The sequence below is a fragment of the Nelumbo nucifera genome, chromosome 1 (assembly GCF_055504915.1).
Source record: "Nelumbo nucifera cultivar China Antique chromosome 1, China Antique-T2T, whole genome shotgun sequence".
Taxonomy (NCBI): Eukaryota; Viridiplantae; Streptophyta; class Magnoliopsida; order Proteales; family Nelumbonaceae; genus Nelumbo; species Nelumbo nucifera.
This window is the reverse complement of record NC_142649.1, coordinates 118,014,019-118,023,311: the sequence shown is the minus strand read 5'-3', so window position 1 is coordinate 118,023,311 and position 9,293 is coordinate 118,014,019.

The following is a 9,293-nucleotide window of genomic DNA, read 5'->3' as shown; positions in this document are numbered from 1 at the left end:
TGAAAAACAATGCAATCTATTATTGCAATTTTATAAGCCATGAAGCCATAATTCAAAAAGATAAACCCATTAGTTTTAAAGGTGCAGAGGTGCAGTCCATATCTCCTTCCCAGAAACTCACACCACAAGGGAGATATTCCCAATGTGTAGTATAATGTCCTTTGGATAGGGATGTAAGAGGAGTTTATGGGCAGGAGAGAGTTTGCCACATCTTCAAAGTAATAAAGTGGGGTAATGATTTTTATTTGAATAATCCTAGGAAAGCTCTTTAGGTTCCCCAGCAAGGAGCACCATCTTTCATTATTAATTGTTTATAATTTTTATAGAAAATCATTTTAAACATAGAAAATCAACATATGCTCATAAAAATGGAAGAAGAAAAGGAAAGACAGGATGAAAGAAGAAGAAGAAAAATCAATGTGTTAATTACACAAAATTTTGAGTTATTCCATGCTTATTAGTTCAGGTTTTGAAATCTTCAAAGGTTGAAGACAACATACATCTTGATCGAACCCTACTAAATAAGAAAAATAATAAAAAGAAATTGGTATTTTAACTCAATTTAAATAATCTAGTTTAATAATGTTTGTTTTATTAATTAAAATCTCAAAAAAAAAATTAAGAATATAAAAATATCCAAGACCGTTGTGTATAAAAATGTTTCGACGATAGCGAGGCAATCCTCCATAAGCGCTTTGTTGCATAGTTTCAATTTGGAAAGAGTATGAATACAAATATGTACAATACAAATGCATACAAAATATAAGGTTTTACACTATACATATTTGTACATGTTCTCTTTCCAAACTAAGCCATAAGGGTCATTCTACATGTTAAGCTACCTTGGTATTACCCAATTATCATAGTTAGGTAGTTTTTTTTTTTATTAACCAAGAGAATAAAAAGGGGGCTACACACAAAGGGAGGTAGCACATCCCCAAAAATCAGAAATAGAAATAGCACTTAAAGCTCTAGGGATGAAGGCAAAAGAAACAACATTTGAGTGAGAGAAGTTAGCAAGCCAATCCGTAGCCAAGTTTCCGTCTTGATGGATGTGACAATACTCCACTTGACCTTCCATCCTCTTGATCAAAGGCCTACAACCATCCATAATTGTTTTCAATCTCTAGGGGGCTCCATGCTATTTTTCATACAGTCAATAACCAGTTTCCAATCTCCCTCTATGATAATGTTCTTGTGGTTGAAGTTAAGAGCAACATTGTGACCCTCTCAAGTGGCCCACACTTCAGCTAGATTAATGGATGAGGAACTCACTTTGTACACTTTGCAATTCAAAACCTGACAATTATGATCTCTAGTTAAACAAACTATAGGGCAATGACCATTGATGCATGAGGCATCAAAATTGATCTTAATCTGATCTTGGTTCGGACTTGTCCATCTAATATCAAGATGGGTCCGAACGAAGTTATTGTTAGGTAGTATGTCCTAGAGGTAGTCTCTATTCTATATGATAGTTGGTTGTTGTTATATCATTTGGTGTAGTAATAGCATACATGCTTTCATTGGATTATTTGGTTTTTTTATTTGATTGATAACATCATATTTGTCTTTTATTGGATGGTTGCAAGCAAAGTTAAAATTTTAATATGATATGCCTGACACGACACGAATCATATTGTATCTTTGAAGGCTTGATATGGGATAGTCTCACCTTTTTTCCACCATATCTATCAGCCCATACCAACCATGTACCGAGCATATCATTTGATACGTAACAAAAAAGATACAAACAGAAAATAAAAAAACAAAGGAGAAAAGGATGTTTCATTCCCCCGAAATAAGCGTTCTTTCACCCTCAAATGACTCTAAAACTCTAAACCTCATTCATAGAGTGTTTCATTTACATAAACTCAAAAAATAAGTGTGAACCAAAGGTTTTTGAAGATTTTTCAAGTTCTGGAAAATATTGCAAAACTAGGCAATTCTTTTCAAGTTTTCTCATAATATCTTATGATTTCTTTTTTTTTGGCTTGAATGCTTGAAAATGTCTAAATCTATGTTAATCTATATTTCTTGTGTTGAAAATCACATTTTTTTCGGTGTTATGAGTAAATTTATGGAAGGTCACACTAAAGTGTTGTGACCATGCAAACTAATTGAAACCAAATCACCCAATCATACACCCATAATGTGATTTTGTTTTAAATTTGATTATTAGCATGTTCATAACTTATTGGATGGTTATAAGAAAGTGTTGTTTTTCTTTTGATTGATAGTATTTTACCAGTATGTCACAATAAAGTATTTATGACCATGCAAACATCACAATACATGTTAGGCTACCTTGGCATTCTTTGATTGCCATGGTAAGGTAGTGGACCTTAGATGTAGTCTAATTTTTCATATGTTAGAGGGTTATATTTGTATCATTTGAGATAGGAAAAAGGCATGAACTCATTAGGTGATTTGATTGTTAGCATGCTTGTATTTTATTGTAGGGTTGTAAGGAAGTCATGCTTGTGTTTCATTGAAGAGCCGCATGAAAGTGTTATGGTTGTGTAAACTCATCATTCAACATATTAGGCTACCTTAATATTTTACATTATCATAATAAGGTAATAGACCTTAGAGGAAATCTCATTTTTTTTTCAAGTCTTAGCAGGTTGTTAGTGTGTTATTGTTGATGTGTCATATAGGGTAGCAATAACATGATACACATTGGATAATGTGGTTTTTGGTTTAATTAATAGCATGCTTATGTTTTATTAGAGGGTTGCATGAAGTGTTGTAACCTTATGAACACATTGAAACCAAATCATCCTAGGCAAGTACTCACTAGGTGATTTGGTTTTTCATTTGGTTGATATCATGTCATGTTTTATTAATGAGTTAGAAGAAAGTGTTGTGATCATGCGAATTCATTGTTCATATGTTAAGCTATCTTTATATTTCTTGATTGTCAAAGTAAGGTAGTGGACCATATAGACATAGTCACCTAAGTGATGGATTTTTTGTTTTTTTAACAAAAGCCATCTTTCCACTATTAATTATCACAATATTTATCTTTCTCTATTGTCTATATTCTTCATAAAAATAATCAATTTAAGCAATATCTTCCACTGTTGATTGTCTTAGGTTTTACAGTAAACAACTTCTATTTTTGTTGTAGGAAAAGAAAAGAAATGGTTAAAGAAGAAGAAAAAGATGATGATGAAAATATAGTCAATGCATTGATCGGGTAAAATCTTGAGTTCTTCCATGGTTCAAGTTTTGAAGTCTTTGAGGATCTTGTTGATGTACTTGCTCTTTGGAGAACCAAATTCAGGTTTGTTTGCTGAATTGAAGAGCTTGCTATCTTGAGGTGCTCACAAAAATCTGAACCAAAATCGATAATTCGAATAAAAAAAGTTGAGTAATTGAACCAATTGATTCAGTTTGGTTCAACCTATTTTCCAATTATGTGTGTTTGATTTTTTTGAAAGTTGTGACTATTGAAAATTGTTGTGTTTTTATAATAATTATTAGTTGTTTGCTTTATTTGGCATATTTAGATAAATATTGTCGAAATATTATTGTGGATCTCTATTTTGTTGGTAATGAAATATTGCTTATGGTATGGTGAACATTCTTTGTTATTTCAACTCTCTCTCTCTCTCTCTCTCTCTCTCTCTCTTTGGCTTTATGAGGCAATGAGGCAATGCTTGCATACCCCCCTCATGGGAAAACTTTTTACTTTGACTGATTGGAATCTTAGAGCGTGTGACATGATACCCTCGCTTAGGTCGTTGTTAGGGGGTTGGATCTCCTACCCACCTAGCATTATAGGTCCACATTGAGAATCTCTCCCTCGTCATTATGGGGAGATGTTCATAATACGCGATGGTGGTGTTTCAGGGATAGGGATGTGGGAACAATTTGTGTATAACATATATAGATTGACTTATTAGTGTTTTTTTTTTACTAAAGGAATATTGATTGTAAATACTATTTTACCCTAGACTCATGGTAACGTGTCTTGTGCATGAAGCTCCCAAACAGCTTGGGTTGTTTGTTACATGTTTTCATAGTCTTTTACTCAGGGTCTCCTACCCACAAATTATTTCCACATCCTTGTCCATAAGACACTACCACCATGTATTGGAAACATTTCACCATGGATGTTTTATGTAGTGTCCTATGAGTAGGGATGTGATAAGAGTTTCTGGTTAGGAGATTTGAGCTCTTGTCCTTTTGAAGAGGAGACTTAGTTTATCTTTGCTCATTCCGGAAAGGATGCCTGCATCCTTATGAGTATTTGACATGTTAACATGTAAGTCATCTATGTCTATATATTAAAATGCAACATGCCAAGTTGGCACTTTCCTTCTCTGTGCTTTATTCTCAAAACCACTTATCTCTTTTCTGTTTTTTTTTTCTCAAAGGCACCTATTTTTTCTAGTTTTTTTTTGAATTTTCTAATTTTAAAATTTAACAAAATAATTCAATAACCAATCACCTTTAAGAGTTTTAAACTCGTCATTAAAACACTATTAACTCTCTCTCTCTCTCTCCCTCTCTCTCCTCTTTCCCATTAACTCTTTTAATAATCTTCCATCATTAATTATGCTATTAACTCTCTTCTTCAATAACTCATGTCACTAATTCTTTCTCATCTCCATTAAACTGTAATTATTAGTAAATATTAGTTATATTGAAATTGAAATATTCAATGATATATTATTGTGCTAAATAATCTACTTCCATTTAAAATTATAATCCATTTATATCCCATTTCAAAAAAAATAAAAATTAATTAACCATAATAAAAATTATTTAGTAAGTTACTTAAATAAAACAAAAATAATTATTAATTATTGTTATTGATAAAAATATTTGTACTAATATAATAAAAATAATTTAATTAATAAAAGGAATAAGATAAATTAAAATGAATATAAATTTAAAGTTAATATAAAACTAATACAAAATTATCTAAAAATTATTAGTTTTATAATTAAATTTTATTAATTTAAAACCAACTTAAGTTCCACAAAAAAATAAAAATTTATATAGTTAATCAAATTTCATAAGGAATTTAAATTTAATAAAAACTTAATATGCTTAAATAAAATCAAGTGTTAAACATAGTTTAGTTATTTTAAAATCAATTTAAATTTCATTTATAAATAAGGAAAATTATAAAAACCTCCTTGTGTTTTCCAACAATCCTATGAAACTCCCTTGTGTTTTGACCTTAACGAAAACCTCCCCTACTGTTTTGAGAAAAGGTGCAAATACCTTCCTTTAGTGAGCATTCCAAATAAAAAATGTTGATGTAATGCATTAATTTTACTTCACTAGATACAAAAAAAAAAAATACAAATTTATTTAGAGAATAGGAAACTAGCCACTTTCACAGACAACTTAGATTGTGACCGGATAAACTAGACATAACCCCAAAAAATAATACTTGAATTGAACTTAGATGAACACCATTTAATTGGAAATGTCATAGAGCTCCATCTTCAATTTTGTTGATGAATAAAGCCTATGCATCGCATGAGTCTTGACTAGTTCTTAGATAAGCTTAAAAGTTCCATCTTCAAATACAATGCTATGTATGTGCCCATTGAGCAAAAACTTTTGTGTAAATTACAAAGACCCCTGTACTATGGGGTTAGTAATGCTCCTTTACCTTTCATTTGCAACAAAGATCCCTTGAAATTTCACTATGATAAATACCCCCTTCATTAGAGTTCCATTAATTAATTTTGAAAAAGATTTTCATTTAGTTGCCCATTTCTTATTTATTTGAACAGTTTATGATTTGGTTAGTTTTCTAAATGTATTGAACTCCTCTCAATTGCTCTAATAAATTCTTAGATTTCTTGTTGGATACAATATTTCTTTTTTTTTTATAAAAAACAATGGATTTTATTAAAGTATTGAGAATTACAAAACAAAGGAGCTAAACAATCTTAACTCCCGAATACAACCAATGTACACCCAAAATGTAAAGCAATTACAATGCGACCCAAAACATAGAGTTTTTGTTCACCCCTTGCCTATCTAGACCATTTGCCAATGAATTTGCACTTCTCTTTACCCATGTACGTTGAATTTCAATGTCCTTAGTCAGCCACTTAAATTTCCTCTTTTCATTGTTGTAATTCTAGAGCCTAGAGTTGTCCTCTGTTAACCAGTTCACCACAATTTTAGAATCTCCTTCTATGATCAATTTATTAATTAATATTCATGTCCTTGACCTTTGTACCCCTTCAAGGGCTGCTAGTATCTTAGCTCTCAAAAGAATCTCCCACCCCAATTGGACCAGAATATATAGCTAATAGATTCTCTTTTCCATCTCTTATCACTCCCCCTATTCTGGAGGGCCTTGGATTGCCCATATTGCTGCCATCAAAATTCAGTTTAGTAAAACCATGAGGTGGAGGGGTCCAACAGGAACTTGAAGCCTTTTTAGTTGAAGCTGATTCTGCAATCTCCTTCCAATTCCTTAGCAACTCATCAAATGAGAAATCTACAAACAAGTCCAAAGTTTTCAACCAATGTATCACCCTAATATAAATAACCTCCAAAATTACTTCCAAGCTTCTCTCCTTATCTAAAAAAATATGTGAATTATTCTCCTCCCAAACAGTCCAACAAACTGTACCCTTAATACATCTCCACATAGTCTTAGCCCTTTTTGTTGACTAGTTAGGCATGGAAGTGAATAAGCTTTGCACAATCAAAGGGGGAGTCCACTTGCACCAAAACAAATAAGTAAACCATTCTCAAATGACTTTAGCAGATTGACAGGAAATTAGTAAATGGTATCCAGACTCACCATCATATTTGAGGACACACCAATGAGGAGACAAACAACTATTAGATATTTTCTTTAAAGTAAATTGCTTATATTAACTCTTTCCAGAAAGGCTTCCCAACAGAAACTCTCAACCTTTAGAGGCATAAGTTGACACCACACCTCTTTAACAGGAAATGACAATTTAGTAAAAGAAGGTTGTATTAGGGCTTAAAAGAAAGAGGCACAAGTGAAGGAACCCAAGGGAGTGAGTGTCCAAATTCTAAGTTCCAGCCGAACCTAAAAGTTGAGTTGGAAGGTACAAGAAAGAAGGAAACCGGTTCATTGTTAATGGTAAATGTAGCAAAAAGAGTCGGAAACTGGTCTTTTAAAGAAGTACCCCAACCCAAACATGTTCCCAATTTTTAATGAAGTTGTCTGAATGCAAATCATACCTAATCTAGGGAGAGAACAAGGGCAAAATAGCTTGAATGGCTTTCTAAGGAGATGCTCTTGTAGTCCTTACCATAATTCCAGAGTCCCATCCATTATTTGCAACCCCATGAATACTACCCACTATCTTAACCCAAAGTTTTTCTTTCTCCAATGAGAATCTCCACAACCATTTCCCTAACAGTGCCAAGTTCCTATTCCTTATGTTCCCAATACCCAAACCTCTCTCCTTCTTACTCCTACACACCACCTCCCACTTAACCCTATGGTCATTCTTCTCCTCCCCTGACTCCTAGAGAAATTCACTCATTAGTTTTTCTGACCTACTAGCCACTCTAATCGGAATCTTAAAGATTGATAAAAAAAAAGACATGAATGTTAGCTAATGTATACTTAATTAGAGTGATTCTCCCTCTAAGAGACAAATAATTTTTCTTCCAGTTAGCAAATTTATTTTCAAACCTCTTCATAATCGGAGCCCAAAACTCACATTTCTAAGAATTATCTCCCAATGGCAAACCAAGGTAGTTAAAGGGCCAATTAGAGCACACTCCATAATGTCTGCACACTAAGATACCTCCCCCCTCCCCCATGTTAACTCCAACTATACAACTTTTCTCAAAATTCACTTTAAGGTTTGAAATTTACTCAAATAGTTGTATAGTGAGCTTCAGGTTTTTGGTCCTATTGATATCAAAAATTTAAGGTCTTGTTTGTTTTTCTTGATTTATTGAAGAAAGGAGTTAATAATTTCTATATTTTAAGATGAAGAGAGACATTCATTTGAAGTTCAATTGGATTATTTTTGCTTTGAATTATGATGAATTCAAAGAAACTTGTTTTTCCATGCCAATTAAATGATTCTTGGTATTTTATTTGGTTTTGTTTGAAAAAAAAGAGGTATTTTTGGATCAATTAGGGTTTAAGAGAAAATGGAAGAAAAAGAAAATAAGGAGAGTTCAGTGAATATTTTGATAATTTAGTGCATTACACCATCTGACTTAACGATTGAGGATATTTGTCACAAAGTGAAAGTTAATGAGAACTTTGTTGCAAATGAAAGTTCAGGGATAATTGTTATTGACCCTACATTACTAGGAGGGGGTATTTTTAAGGGCAAACTTTTTAAACCACTCTTATGGTTTAGCTAATTGACTAACTCTACTCCTACTGTTTACAATGTGACATTATGTGACTGATATATTTTTTTAAATCCCTAAAATACCCATATGTGAGAAAGAACTTAGGGAAGTTGCTACTTTGAACACCCATTACTATCTTCTCAGCTTAGGTCCCAGAACAGATGGTACCGGTTCTAGTGACTGAAGGATGGTGGTCACTGGAACCGGTATTTTAGGGAGGATCCAGCGCTAACCCACTTAGGAATGTTGTTTGTATGGGAACTGGCAAGTTCACCATGGTTTTGCAGGGAACTCAGGAATATCAAAAACATTATAGTGGAGCACTACCAAACCTAAGCTCCCAAGTTTTATTATTCATGACAAAACTCGATTGTTAAAAATCTTGCTTATATTTTCTGGTTATTTGAAAGTAATATGACATCTTGATCAAAACAATAATTATAGTAATAGTTTTATGCTTGATATATGTCAAGTGATCCACGGGCGATGGGCTATGTTGGGTGCATCACCCTTGATGTTCTTGAGAAGTGAGTTAGAGTAGACTTCAAGGAACCAGTTTGGTTCAAAGTTGGAGCTTAGAGATGGTGGCCACACTCATGGCAACATCCACCAGCTCCATGAGTGTGGCCACTAATCAAAACCAATCAACCCCCTCTCTGTCTATATCACACTTCCTCTACTGATTTCAATCACACCCACCACCTTCTCAAAATCTATTCCTTTCGCTCAATCAGGAGATTCCATCACCACGGACTTCTTGACAACAAGTGGTGGAGGGATAGCCAGCTTGGTACATAGAGGATGAAATGGGCAAGAGTTTACATCCATTCAAAATTTTTATTGATTGGGTTTTATTTTGAAAATTTGAGGAATAGCAGAGGGAAAATTTGATATTTTGTTTTTTGTTAGCACTCAAGGACATATCAATTGTCAAAAAACTTAAGAGTACT